Source organism: Carcharhinus amblyrhynchos, chromosome 10 (genome assembly GCF_965287045.1).
Source record: "Carcharhinus amblyrhynchos chromosome 10, sCarAmb.v2.hapA, whole genome shotgun sequence".
NCBI lineage: Eukaryota > Metazoa > Chordata > Chondrichthyes > Carcharhiniformes > Carcharhinidae > Carcharhinus > Carcharhinus amblyrhynchos.
This window is the reverse complement of record NC_137333.1, coordinates 62,602,886-62,618,017: the sequence shown is the minus strand read 5'-3', so window position 1 is coordinate 62,618,017 and position 15,132 is coordinate 62,602,886.

Sequence of the window (15,132 nt, the reverse complement as noted above, 5' to 3'; positions counted from 1 at the left end):
CCTCTGCACACTCTCCAGAGTCTCCACGTCCTTCTGGTAGTAAGGCGGCCAGAACTGTACGCAGTACACCAAATGCAGCCTAACCAACGTTCTGTACAACTGCAACATTAGACTCCAGCTCTTATATTCTATACCCCTTCCTATAAAGGCTAACATACCATAGGCATTCTTCACCATACTCTCCACTTGCACTGCCACTTTCAAAGACTTGTGCAATTGCACCCCCAGGTCTCGCTGCAACTCTATACTCCTTACAGGCTTACCCTTTATCATATAATTTCCCCCTACATTATTCCGGCCAAAATGCATCACCTCACATTTATCCGGATTAAACTCCATTTGCCACCTATCTGCCCAATCAACCAGCCTATCAATATCCTGCTGTATTGCCAGACACTGCTCCTCACTGCCCGCCAATCCAGCCATCTTGGTGTCATCAGCAAATTTGCTGATCACACCACCTACTCCCTCTTCCAAATCATTTATATACACTACAAAGAGAAGGGGTCCCAGTACCGAGCCCTGCAGCACACCACTAGTGACAGACCTCCAACTAGAAAAAGACCCCTCCACAACTACTCTGACTCCTCTTTGCAAGCCAGTTCTCTACCCATCTAGATACCTGACCACATATCCCATGAGCTTTAATCTTCTGCACCAACCTACCATGAGGGACTTTGTCAAACGCCTTACTGAAATCCATATAGACGACATCAACGGCTCGTCCTTCGTCAACCGTTTTTGTCACCTCCTCAAAGAATTCTACCAGATTCATAAGGCAAGACTTCCCCTTGACAAAGCTATGCTGCGTATCCTTAATCAGATCGCAACGCTCCAAGTGCGCACACATCCCTAAGAATCCTCTCCATCAATTTACCTACCACTGACGTTAAGCTCACCGGCCTATAGTTACCCGGGCTATCCCTCCTACCCTTTTTAAACAACGGTACCACGTTAGCTATCCTCCAGTCCTCTGGGACCTCACCTGTGTCCAAAGAAGAGACAAAGATTTGCGTCAGAGGCCCAGCAATCTCATCCCTCGCCTCTCTAAGCAGCCTAGGATAAATGCAATCAGGCCCCGGAGATTTATCGGTCTTAATGCCCTCTAAAAGCCCTAACACTTCGTCCTTCGTAATCAATAGATCTTTCAATCGGTCTACCGCTCCCTCAATGACCGTACTAGACATCAAGCCCCTCTCCTTCGTGAATACCGATGCAAAGTATTCATTCAGGATCTCCCCCACTCCCTCTGCCTCTAAGCACAATTCCCCACGTCTGTCCCTGAGAGGACCGATTTTACCCCTAACTCCCCGTTTGAGATCCCTCCTACTCTCTATTCCTCCAACGCTCTCTCCGTTCCCAGCTGCTAGACCTGGCATACGCCTCTCGTTTCTTCCTAACCAGGTCTTCTATATCTCTAGTAATCCACGGTTCCCTAATCCTACCTTTCCCATCCTTTCTCCTAACTGGCATATGCCTTTCCTGCACCCTTTGCAGTTTTCCCTTGAAAGACTCCCACATGCGTAACGTGGTCTTGCCTTCCAACAGCCTGTTGCAGTCTGTATCCCTAAGCTCCTGCCTAATCTGGCTGTATCTAGCTTTCCCCCAATTTAGCACCCTCCCCTTAGGACAGCTCTCATCTTTTTCCATTCGTATCCTACAGTAGGCAGAGTTGTGGTCACTATTAGCCACATGTTCGCCCACTGCAACCTCAACCATCTGACCCGGCTCATTTCCCAGAACTAAATCAAGTATCGCCCCCTCTCTAGTCGGGCTATCTACATACTGTTGCAAGGATCTTTCCAATACACATCTTACGAATTCCTCCCCATCAGACCCTCCAGCTCTAGACACCTTCCAATCCACCCCAGGGAGATTAATATCTCCCTCTACAACAACCCTATTCTTCCTACACTTATCCAAAATGTCCCTACATATACCCTCTTCCACTGCCCACGGGCTATCAGGTGGCCTACAGTACACTCCTAGCATAGTAATGGCCCCCTTCCTATTCCTCAACTCCACCCACAAAGACTCAATGTCCAACTCCTCCATGTTATTCTCCCTCTGCACCGCTGTGATCTGATCCCTAACTAAGAGTGCCACCCCCCCTCCTCTTTTCAACCCTCCTCTATCACACCTAAAACACTTATACCCTGGAATATTTAGCTGCTGTCCTGCCCCTCCTTTAACCACATCTCTGTCACTGCCACCACATCTAAATTCCTCACGAACATTAAGGCCCTAAGTTCATCCGACTTTCCCATCACACTCCTCGCATTAAAACAGATGCACCTAAGACCCTCAGGCCCTCTCGGATCTTCCTTCTCCTGGGGGATTTCCCTATCAACTAGACTTCCCCTGACCTCCAACTCACTCCCAGCGAGTGAGCTGTCTCTCTCCTCCCCACCCCCCCTCCATACTAGTTTAAACCCTGCCTAAACACTCCAGCCAACCTCCCAGCTAAAATATGTGTCCCCTTCCAATTTAAGTGTTCCCTATCCCTCTTATACAAGTGCCCTTCCTTTGCAAAGACTTCCCAATGGTCAACAAAACTAAAACCCTCTGTCTTGCACCAATCCCTCAGCCATGCATTCAGCTGCAGGATCTCATTATTTTTATCCCTGCTATTGCTTGGCACTGGCAGCAGCCCAGAGATCACCACCCTGGAGGCCCTACACTTCAGCCTGGCTCCCAACTCCCTGAACTGCGTACGTATTTCCCCCCTACTCTTCCTTCCTATGTCCTTCTCTCCTACATGTATAATTACATCCACCTGGGTCTCTTTGCCCTTCAAGATTCCCTCTACCCTCTCTGACACATCCTGTACCCCTGCTCCAGGGAGGCAGACCACCATCCTGGACTCCCACTTTTGCCCACAGAACCGCCTATCAATTCCTCTAACCCTCCCATCCCCCACCACTATCTCACATCCAGCCCCCTTCCTTCCCTCTGAGGCATTTTCCTCTTCCCCTCATGCCCTTTCCACCTCAGTTGGTGCCTTACCCCTGCTGTCTTGAGAGACTACCCCTCGGGTAGTCTTTGGAACATTACTCGTCTTCTTTTTCCCTTCCTAACTGTAACCCACCCATCCCCCTTCCTTGACTCTGGGATCCCCTCTTGAATCTGGTTCCTATTCATTAGTGCCTCATTTTCCCTCACTAAAAATAAATCCTCCAGCCTCAGCTCCAGTTGCCTAACCCAGGCCCTCAAACACTGCAACTCCAGACATTTGGTGCAGATGTGAACTCTCCAGAGATGCTGTGTCTCCAAGAACTCCCACATATTGCACCTTACACAGCTGACACATCTCCCCATGGTCCCTGCCATTTGACTACCCTCAGACTTATGGACACACTTTGAAAAACTTGACCAATAACTCACCTTGCCTAACCCTGCCTCACCTAAGCCCTGTGAGTCAAAGCCCTTGCAGTACTCACTCAGCACCCACCTCACTCTGCTGCCCACTAGCTACTGTGGCCTTGTTTTTATACTCCCTCACTCCCTTCCCAACAGCCCTTGCACCTAGGACTCTCTATGGAAAGCACAAAGGGAAAAAACCCACAACCCAGCAATGCAATTTAAAAAAAACACAGCACACTCACAGTTTACACTCACCAGCCACCAGTACACTGCTCCAGAGAACAATGCTCAGGTTTCCTCCCACAGTCCAAAGATGTGCAGGTTAGGTTGATTGGCCATGCTAAGAAATTGCCCCTTAGTGTCCAGGGCTGCGTAGTTTAGAGGGATTAGTGGGTATAATATGTAGAGATATAGGGGTAGGGCCTGGGTGGGATTGTGTTTGGTGCAGACTCGATGGGCTGAAGGGCTTCTTTCTGCACTGTAGGGTTCTATGATTCAAACTTTTATTGCCCAGAGATAACTGTAATTCCTTGGACACATATCTATAGGTGAGAGAAATCAGAACAATCTGGTGGTGACTCGTAAAACTGAGGACAGCAGAGCAAGAGGAAGACAAAGGAGGAGATATACTGACAGCTTAAGCAGATCAAACTTAAGATTTGAGAACACAACATTTTAACCATTATCAAAGACTATGAAAGTTGGATATCCATGATCGGCAATGTTTTAAATTATAATACCTGAAGAAGAAACAAGTGAAAGATCAGCTGCAGAGGGAATGTTTGGTTATCTATTTGGCCCAAAGAGTAATTCATGATATTAATAAGAATATTCTCTCTTGGCTTCAATGCATCAACAAGCCCCTCCTTCCATACAATCACATCCTCATAACTGCCATCTGGATGACTTATCTTGTCCAACTTCCTGGGTCTTCCCATACAAAACTAAGAATATCAAGATCAACAATAAACCAAAAGGAAAAATGTTCACAAAGATGCTTCATCTCTCATTTTACAATTAATTATACTGAATATGGCACACTAAAAGTCACCCTTGTGAAAAATCCATGGTCAGTTTGATTTGATATCAAGGTTGAACTGGAAACAACAAAGGATATGGACTGCAATTTCCTCTCCAAAAACATTCCAATTGTAATGTTGAAGATAAGTGCTCTAGAACTACCTGCCCTCATTAGGCTGTTCTAGAACAACTACATCACTGACAACTTTTGGGCAATGTGGAAATTTGTCCAGGTTTGTCCTGTCCACAAAATACAGAACAAATCTGTTCTGGCAATAAGGGCTGATCAGTGAAGAAATATTATATTTTTTAATATTCTCCCAATACTATTTTGTATTGTGAAACAAGCTTGTGTATGTGAGTATGGGTGTAAATAACTTAATTAAAGACAATGGACTGTAAACTTCAGAATTTCAAAAAGGGGTTAAATATGAAAGCATGTAGTTTGATGAGCAGAGCAAATGGAGTACCAATGGGCAGTACAAATATAAATTTACATTAAGAAGATAAGGGAAGTGACTTGAAGATAACCATTGTATTTCAAAAGGAAGAGCTACAATTGGCATAGATCATAATGGATGAAGCAAAGTAGTAGGTTTACTTTAGTAGCCATAAAACAACATGAAAGACCTGTAAATTCTGCAAAAAGGAAATTCTAAAGGAATGTAAAACAATGGAGTTAAAGATGAAAGTGAAATAAGATAGATTGAAGGTAGATGTGATTATGAGATCCTAAAGTAGCACGTTTTAGAAACAGCTACTGCCACCTTCAGAGAAAAGCGTTTGTGTCCTCAAGGTTTTAGAACAGAAGAACTAGGGGCAGGAATAGGCAATTCAGCCCCTTGAGCCTGCTTCACCATTCAGTACAATTATGGCTAATTTTGTCACAACTTCAACTGCACTTTCTTGCCCATTCTCCATAACCCTTCAACACATTACAAATGAAAAATCTGTCTCTCTCCTCCTTAAATTTACTCAATGTCCCAGCATCCATTGCACTTTGGCATAGTGAATTCCAAACATTCACAACCCTTTGAGAGAAGTAATTTCTCAGTATCTCTGTTTTAAATCTGTCACCCCTTATCCTGACCTCTTGTCCTAGATTTCCCCACAAGAGGAAACACCTGCTCTATATCTACCTTGAAATATCTTTTATTATTTTATATCCTTCAATTAGATCTCCACTCGTTCTTCTAAACTGCCCAATCTCTCTTCATAAGACAAACCCTTCATCTCTGGAATCAATCCAGTGAGTCTCCTCTGAACTGCCTCTAATGCCACTACATCCTTCCTCAAATAAGGAGAACAAAACTGTACATAGTGATCCAGGTGTGGTCTCATCAATGTAATCAGTAAAGATAGGTAACAATATCTCCTCTATGATTATGCTCACACCTGTGCCCCACAAGGCTGTGTCCTCAGCCCCTTACTATACTCCTTATACACTTACACTGTGTGAATAAATTCTGTTCCAACTCTATTTTCAAGTTTGCTGATGACACACTGTACTGGATTGGATCTCAAACAATGATGAGACGGAGTACAGGAAAGAGATAGAGAACTTAGCAAAATGGTGTGATGACAATAATCTCTCCCTCAATGTCAGTAAAATGAAGGAGTTATTCATCTACTTCAGGAAATGTAATGGAGATATGCCCCTGTCTACATCAATGTGATGAAGTGGAGATGGCGGTGAGCTTCAAGTTTCTAGGTGCCCTGGTCCCTAAGAAAGCCCACCAACACCTCTACTTTCTCAGAAATTCGGCATGCCCACTATGACTCTCACCAATTTTTACAGATAAACCATAGAATGCACCCTATTTAGACGTATCATGGTTTAGTATGGCTCCTTCTCTGACCGAGACTACAAGAAACTACAAAGGATTGTGAACATAGCCCAGCCCATCACACAAACCAGCCTCCCAACCATTGACTCTGTCTATACATCCAGCTGCCTCGGGAAAGCAGCCAGCATAATCAAGGACCTAATGCACCTTGGACATGCTCTCTTCCACCTTCTTCCATCGGGAAAAAGATACAAAAGTCCGAGGTTGCATACTAACTGATTCAAGAACAGCTTCTTTGTTGCTGCTGTCAGGATTTTGAATGGTCCTACCATATATTAAGCTGATCCTTCTCTTCACCTTACCTATAACTGCAACACTATATCCTGCACTCTATCTTTTCCTTCTCCTCTATATACTCAATGAACAGTATGTTTTTACTATATAGCGCGGTAGAAACAATACTTTTCACTGTATCCCAATACATGCGACAATAATAAATCACATCAAATCAAACCAATACCTGGCATAGTTGCAGAAACACTTCCTTCTTCTTATACTCTTTCTTTAGCTAGAAATGCCAAAATTCCATTTGCTTTCTTTATTACCAATTGTAACTGCATACCAGTTTTATGCACAAAGACACCTAGACCCCTCTGCACCAAAGCTCCCCGAAGCATTTAGAAAATAAGTGGCCTTTCCATTTTTCTGACCAAAATGGGTACCTCACATTTATCCATGTAAAACTCCATCTGCCACATTTTGACATATGCCCTAACCTACCTATGTCCATTTGTAAATTTCTTACTTTGTCATTTCAACTTACTATCTCACCTATTTTAGTGTCATCTGCAAATTTAGCTTTAGTACCTCCATCCCTGCATCCAAATCAGTTATATAGATTGTAAATAGTTGAGGCCCGAGGACTGAACTCTATGATGTTGAGTGATGAATTGAGTTAAAAGGAGTCGTTTCTGGGGTTGATCTGCCATGTGAAGTCAGACAGATACCATGGATTGCCACTAGTGTGAGATCATGACATGCCAGTTGACCAGCAATCACTGGTTGGCCCTTTGTTTTCACGATGTAGGAAATCTGTGACATCTAGGAGAATTGAGCATACTTGCATTGCAGCATTACAGATCCTGCATATGGAACTGGTGAACCAATGTATGCTAAAAGTTTCACAGCAGGAAGTTTTGCCATGGATTTTCACATCTGTGGATGCGTGTCTTTTAGAATTTGGAGGAGTAGTATGTTGACACTTGCTCCTCTGTCAATCTTGACCAATAGCGAATAGAAGCCAATTTTCTTAGGGCAGATAGCTTGAATCTTAGTCAACACTTTAGTTGGTATGACAGTATACATATGAGATTGACAGCATGAAACATGTATTCATGCTCTTAGTCACATTGTGCACATCACCATCATTTTCTGCTTTGTCAATCACCTCATATTCTGAAGGGTTAACGAATGGTTGGTCACTCTTATTGCTTGAAGGTACCTGCTGTTTCCAATCAGGTTGGATCAGTGTACAGCTCTTTGTAGCTACATCAATCTTTGCTCTCGTGTACTGCAGCTGGCAATGACCTTTTCTGCCACATACCTTGCAGTATTGATGGAAAGCTAAGCATTTCCTTGGTGCATGCAGAAGATTGCACTTCCCACATGTCTTGCTAGATTTGTGCGTTCTAGTGTGTCAACAATTGGGGTTTTCTGAAGCTTCTTTGAGGATTGCTTCATACTTACATCCATCCTTCATTGCTCTTATATAGCTCTTTGATGCTATACATTTTGGGCTTGTCCACCAGATCTTTCTGGAACACTTTCACTGGAGTGGATGCAATCACCAATTCAACAATTCTGTCTGCTTGTTCTCCATTTTTTTAAAAAATCACAGTACATTCCTGTTTCTCCACATCTGCTTCCAAAGTGGTCTATGAGTTCTGCAGGATGTTGTTGAAATGACATGAACACCAGCCAATGATAACGGAATGTTAACCTGATTATAAGCAGGTCTTCTAATGTAGACCATACCTTTTCAGGGACCATTGGCTCTTCTGTTGTTCATTCTGACATGTTTGCCCTGTGTAGATCTTCATTCCCAATTGCTAGGCAACTTTTTATGGCTTGCTTATCTGGTTCAGACACATCTCAATCAATAAACCATAGCTTAGTACAGTGTATAAACATTTTGTATTTGGATAATAGGTCAGCTGCACTCCACCACTGTCACAATGTTGGGTTGGTATAAAGATATAAAGGAACCAGTCATTCATTAGGCTTGGGTAAACATATTATGGGTTCATTTACTTATACGCGGCACATGAGAACAGATAGAAATAATGAAGATACCAGCAGCAGAGCTTTGTATGTGCACTCTGCTCAAAAGCAAAAATGAAACTAAGATTGGATTACATGACACATTTCACTTCTAGTGATGTCATGCTGCTATCTCTTAAAGGCTTATTTTGACACCTGCCTGTTCATTTTTGGACCCGAACATTTTTTTCCTTATCCCAACACCCCTTTCCAACTATTGCCCTATGTCAAACCTTTCACAAAAGCTAGAGATCATGTAATAGTCTTAAAACTATGCTATGCTGACACTTCAAGCTTAGAACATTAAAACCACACCCAACAACAATTTGTCATTTATAAAGAACGTTTAATGTAACAAAATGCCCCCAAACCACTTAACAGGATCATTACAAAATAAAATTTGACATAAAGCCAGATAAAATGTTCTTACAGTTGATGACCAAAAAAAGGTAAATTCTAAGGAGCAAATTGAAAGAGGAAAGCGAGGTTGAGAGGAAAAGAGATTTGGGGAGAAAATTGCAGCGCAGAAGGCATGGCTACCAATGATGGAGTGATTATAATCAAGGATGATCAAGGGGCTAGGCTTACAGGAGTGCAGATACCTTGGAGAGTTGTTGGCCTAGAGGGATATTACATCAATAGGGAGGGACAAGAGATGTGAAAACAAGAATGAGAATTTTAAATTTAAGATGCTACCTGACTGGGTGTAAATATAAGTCAGATGTAAGGACATGGCAGCAGAGTTTTGGATGAACTCAGGTTTATGAAGGCTGAATCATGGGAGGCTGTCCAAGAACGTATTGGAATGATCAAGTCACTTTTGAATGTGACTGATGGAACTTCATTGATTCTCATCAAATTTCTGGGCCTCTCTGCTACTTTGATTGTCCCTCTCTGAATGTCTAAATAGTCCATCTTCAGGGCACTGTTTTCTGTTTCCATTCTTACATAAGAACATAAGAACATAAGAAATAGGAGCAGGAGTAGGCCATCTAGCCCTTCGAGCCTGCCCCGCCATTCAATAAGATCATGGCTGATCCGTCGTGGCTCAGTTCCACTTTCCCGCTTTCTCCCCATAACCCTTAATCCCCTCTCTTATCAAAAACCCATCAACCCGCGTCTTAAAAATATTTAGCGAGGCAGCCTCCACCACTTCAATGGGCAGAGAATTCCAGAGATTCACCACCCTTTGAGTGAAGAAGTTCCTCCTCAACTCCATTCTAAACCGCCCCCCTTTTATCTTGAGGCTGTGCCCCCTAGTCCTACTGTCTTTTTTGAGCGGGAAGAGTCTCTCCACCTCTATCCTATCCATCCCATTCATCATCTTATACGTCTCAATGAGATCTCCCCTCATTCTTCTAAACTCTAACGAGTACAAGCCCAGTTTATTCAGCCTCTCCTCATAGCTCAACCCCCTCAACTCCGGTATCAGCCTAGTAAACCTCCTCTGCACTCCCTCCGAGGCCAAAATATCTTTGCGCAAGTGCGGCGCCCAAAACTGCACACAGTACTCCAGCTGCGGCCTCACCAATGCCCTATACAGCTGCAGCAAGACCTCCCTACTTTTATATTCAATCCCCCTCGCTATGAAGGCCAGCATCCCATTCGCCTTCCTGACCACCTGCTTCACCTGCAAGCTGGGTTTTTGCGACTCATGCACAAGGACCCCGAGGTCCCTCTGCACCGTCGCCTGCTGCAGTTTTTCGCCCCGTAAGTAATAGCCTGATGCATTGTAGACATTATATTGTCTCAAAAGACTTCTCCCTCACATTCAGGCACCTCTTGTATATTTGCACATTGATGATGCCCAATCTATCTTGTCACTTTTTCAATTGTCCCGCCCCTGCTTGCATCATTATTTGCCTGCAATGCCCAAATACATATTTCAGTTGCCATAATTCACGTTTGAATTCAATACAATCAGCATATACCCTGTGATTTCACACCACTTAGACAGAAATTATGGGCAGAATCTTCCAGGCACCCTCACCCCAAGACCAGAAAATCTCACCCACAGTCAAAGGTCCTGTCCTGCCCATTACGATTCTCGTTTCGGGCAGGATGGGAAAATCCCATCCTATGTGGCAATTGAATAGGAATCAAAAAACGTAACTGTGCGCGATCAAGCCCAAATGATTTTGTATGCAATTCATGTGACATCTAGTGGTAAACTCTGAGTATTACAGCAGTCTCCTACATTAATGATAATTCCCTACATATTTGTGAAATATTTTATTTCTATAATATCAGAAGGAAATTTGGAATTAAACTCATCACAAAATTTTGCTTTCCATAAAACAAGATGTAATATCTTGTTTGTGTTTTTGTAATAAAATGGAATAATAATGACCAGCTTACTTATGTGCAATATACAAAATCAGTTTCACTTTTCATTAGTCACATAATAGGTGTTCAGGAGTCTTAAGTTCTTTATTCCTTACAATAGTATTTTGAAATCATTTACTGTAGAAAGTTACTGTGATCACAAAGTTTAGAATATGGAGTTCTGATGAAGCATCAGCCAAACTCAAAACGTCGTTTCTCTCTCTACAGATGCTGACAGACCTGCTGAGATTTTCAGCATTTTCTATTTTTGTTGTGTGTATAGAATATGGAGGCTATCTGTTTCTTCAAATCTATCCTTCCATAAAACCCTGTCGCAGCATTGCATCTGGAATATTTGTATAGTTCTGGCCACCACACTACAGAAAGGACATCAACACACTGGAGAGAGTACAGAAGATGTTTACTAGAATGGTTTCAGGGATGAGAAACTTTGGCTATGAGAATAAATTTGAGAGGTTGTGTGTTCTCCTCAGGGAGAAGAAGGCTAAGAGGAGATTTGATGGAGCTGTTCAAAATCATGAAGGGACTGAACGGAGTAGACCTCAAACAATGATGAGGCAGAGTACAGGAAAGAGATAGAGAATCTGGTGAACTGCTGTGATTTCAATAAGCTCTCCCTCAATGCCAGTAAAACAAAGGAGATAGACATTGACTTCAGGAAGCATAGTGGGGGATATACCCCTGTCTACATCAATGGGATTGAAGTGGAAATGATCGAGAGCTTCAAGTTTTTAGGTGTCCATATCACCAACAACCTGTCTTAGTCCCTCCACGCCCAAGTTAACCAACCCCACCAATGCCTCTACTTTCTCAGGAGACTAAGGAAATTTAGAACGCCTGCTACCACGCTCACCAACTTTTACAGATGCACCATAGAAAGCATCCTTTCTGGTTGTGTCACAGCTTGGTATGGCTCCTGCTCTATCCAAGACCGCAAAAAACTACAAAGTGTCATGGATGAAACTCAGTTCATCATGCAAACTAGCCTCCCATCCATTGATTTTGTCTATACTTCCCATTGCCTCAGAAAGGCCAAATTAATCAACGGCCCCACACATTCCGGATGCACACACTTCCACCTTCTTCCATCGAGAAAAAGATGCAGAAGTCTGAGGTCACGTACCAATCGATCGAAGAGCAGCTTCTTCCCTGCTACCATCACACTTTTCAATGGTCCTATCTCATATCAATCTGATATTTCCCTACACTCTAGCTATCACTGCAACATTATATATTGCACCCTCTCCTTTCCTTCTCTATGAACAGCATGCTTTGTCTGTATAGCACGCAAGAAACAATACTTTTCACTGTACAATACATGTCATTGCAGGAAGAATATTACAGCCATCAGAAGATTGTTTTATGAAAAGCAGGCTTGAAAAGTGGGACCAGTTCAATGGAAAAAAAGCAAATTAATACATGATCTAACATTGAAGATATTGGAAGTTATTAACACTTTTGAGAGGATATAAAAATATTTCAATTAGTTGGCAAATTGATAAAGTGGGGTAGACTCAGGATTGTCACTAAAGCAACAAAAGAAAAGGTTTTATTGCAACACCATTTACATATTTTAAGTTGTTACTGAGGTGTAAAATTTACTATTATAAAAAAAATGGATAAGTCTTTGCAAAGGACAATAATAGATCAAATCAAAAAGATAGGCAGAAATTGTTCTTGTTCATAAAAGTATCTAGAATGAGAGGGCACAGACTTAGTGTGATTTGCAAAAGAAGCAAATGTGATGTGAGAATGAGAGGCTCTGATCTGGATTGCACTGCCTGGAAGTATGGTGGAGGCAGCTTCAATCAAAGCATTCAAGAGGGCATTAGATGATTACTTGAATAGAAACAATGTGCAGGGGCATGGGGAAAAGATAGGGGAATGGCACTAAGCATTGATGCTCATTTGGAGAATTGATGTGGACATCTAAGTCAAATGCCCTCCTCTGCGTCAAAACAATTTTGCGATTCTGCGATTTAATGGCCTCTTGAATCAATCACATGATTATAGGAAAGTACAGGCTGGGAGCTCATCTCAGCAATCCCAAAAATGTATACCTTTCAATCATCACCCCCTCAAATACATATCCAATTCTCCCAAAATGCTTTCTACATTAGTGTTTGCCTCCACTGATCCACAAATTAACCACCCTCTGTGTAAAGGAAATAAATTTAAACTCTGTGCACTCCTAAACTTGACACTGTGTCCCCTAGTATAAAATGTCCCGTCTGGATGTGATCTATTTGTTCTTTAAGGATATTGATTGTTAAAATAATATTTCTCCTGAACCTTTTTTCTAGAGTAAACAATACAGGCTTTTCAAAATCTCAGTGGCCAAATAATCTTGCTGAAGTATGGTGACCAGAATTGAAAACCAAGCATCGCCATGCTAATGCTTTGAAGATACTTGTAATCAGCTACTGAGATTTGTGCTAACCATCCTTCCTATACAGTCCAACTTCTAAATATTCTCCCTTTCTGCTGCATAAATGTGTTGTTGACTTTAGTAAACTACACAACACACTCTCAAATATCTTTCCTATGTCTTATCCCCCAGTTTAGAACCTTTTCTGTTCCCTGCGTTTCTCCTCATAAAATGGCTTGTCCACTTGCAACCCAATTTCCCATGTACTTATTGTTTCAATTCCCCCACCCCCATTATTTTGTTATTTGCATATTCAGCTGTGGTCCTTTCTTTGAACCAAATCATTTAAATGTGTTGAAAACAGAAATGGCTCAGTATTGATCTTTGTGGTATCCCAAATTTCAGAGTTCTCTCCTTAATTTCTGATTCAAAAGACAATTTGGGGACTTAACCACTCTTGTTTCTCGGCATCAGTTCTAAATTTGCTTTTTGCTTATTGATATCTGCCATATATTCTACAGTTGTGGCTTAACAAAAAATAATGCTCCAGATTTACCTCTATTATTCCCTATCTTATTTTACATATGTCTATAGGGCTTCTCTCACTCACTAATCAAGGCTGAAGAATTCCTAGAAATTACAGCATGGAAGGCCACTCAATCCACTATTTTTCTGTCAATGTTAGACCTTCAGCAGTAGCTATCTATTGCTAACTCCACTCTCCACATATTTTATGCCCTTCCTTTGCAAAGACTTATCCTTTTTTTTATAATAGTAAATTTTACACCTCAGTAACAACTTAAAACATGTAAATAGTGTTGACAATCCTGAGTCTACCCCACTTTATCAATTTGCCAACCAACTGAAATATTTTTATATCCTCTCAAAAGTGTTAATAACTTCCAATATCTTCAATGTTAGATCATGTATTAATTTGCTTTTTTTCCATTGAACTGGTCCCACTTTTCAAACCTGCTTTTCATAAAACAATCTTCTGATGGCTGCAATATTCTTCCTGCAATGACATGCAAGGAACAACTTGCAGTACTCCTCCAACTTTAGTCAAGTCATTGTCTTGTAAAAATTCAAATATCACTTCCGTTTTTTGTTCAAGAGCTCAATTTTCTGGTTTATGACTCAGGGTAGGAATCAGCCTTAACACAGTCTCTGATATTTGTCCCTCTTGTTTTGGTGGCCAGAATTAAATGCAGTACCCAAGGCATTTGCCTAACTACAGCGAGATATAGTTTCAATGTCAGCCTCTGATTTGTAATTAATGGGTTTGGCAATATATTTCAGTATTCTGTTAAGCTGAAAATTAGGAGTTCAGTTTTTTAAATTTGCATAGCGATCAACATTCATAAAATGCAAATTGCCGGTTCCCACTAAATCAGTCGAGCAGTTGATCTGTTTTATCAGTGTTAATATTTAAATGTGTACATAGAAACACAGAAAATAGAAGCAGCAGTAGGCCATTCAGCTCTTCAAACCTGCTCCTTCATTCATTTTGATCTTGGCTGATCATCAAACTCAATATCCTATCCCCCTGCCCCCCACATTCCTTGATCCCTTTAGCCCCTAAAGCTATATCTAAGTTTTTCTTGAAATCAGAAGCGTTTCAGCCTCAACTACATTCTATGGTAGTAGATTCCACACATTCGCCATCCTCTGGATGAAGAAATTTCTCCTCACCTCAGTTCTAAAAGGTTTACCCCTTATCCTCAAACTATAACCCCCAGTTCTGGACTCCTCCACCCTCAGGAACATTCTTTCTGAATCTACTCTGTCAGAATTTTATAAGTTTCTATGAGATCCCCTCTCAATCTTCTAAACTCCAGTGAATATAATCCTAACTGACTTAGTCTCACTTCATATGACAGACCCTCCATCCCAGGCGTCATGTTTTGGTTCAGAAAGTTCAAATTAATT